This window comes from Bombyx mandarina, chromosome 10 (genome assembly GCF_030267445.1).
Source record: "Bombyx mandarina strain Sakado chromosome 10, ASM3026744v2".
In the NCBI taxonomy this organism is placed as follows: domain Eukaryota; kingdom Metazoa; phylum Arthropoda; class Insecta; order Lepidoptera; family Bombycidae; genus Bombyx; species Bombyx mandarina.
Genome location: NC_143217.1, coordinates 15607588 through 15608397, shown reverse-complemented (window position 1 = coordinate 15608397; position 810 = coordinate 15607588).

Below are 810 nucleotides of genomic sequence, written 5' to 3'. Positions count from 1 at the left end.
AGTGTAAGCTTGTGTAATTTACGCAATTACGTGATTTGATGCAATAATTGGAGCTTTAGCTTAGAAATGAGCTGAGTGACATCCATGGTGCTTTAGTTGTTATAACCATATCAACTTTATTGTTTGTGATAGAAAGTGACAAATTTAATGGATCAATGAAGAAATGTTTAATTTACCGAAAAAAACAGACAGACAGAGGAGTGACTGTTGAACTGACGGCTGATAGAAGAGAATGTAAGAGAAAAATTAGCTGTGCTGACCCCACCTAGTGGGATAAGGTGAAGAAAAGGAATATGATTTTCAATATTTATTTCATTGTAATAATTAAGCTAAATAAAAGTTTCATAAAGGCACTAAAATCGTCATAACTGTGCACCACTGAGAAGAATCAGCAACAATTTAAAGATTTTCACAGATTATACTACATAATACACATTATATAGCTACACAAAAAATTAAAATATTTATCAGATTTTAATAATAAGATTGATAGAAATAGACCAGATCTCTATTACCTAGAACTGATCAAAATCTCTTCAGTACTGTTCTAGAGCACAATTTAAGCTTACATTCAGTATTACGTACACTTACATACATTACATTACTTATATACATACATACACTTACATTAAAAGCTAGGTTATTGGTATCTATAGAATTTAATAATTGAAATGTTTGCACGTTTGTTTTCAGCTATTTAGATTAACAGAACGAAGTCATGACCACGAAAATCTTTATCTTAAAACAACTTCACATGTCAAAAGCCGGCGAAATTCACCGCTAGCTTCGTCGGTTAGACAAGCAAGAAGC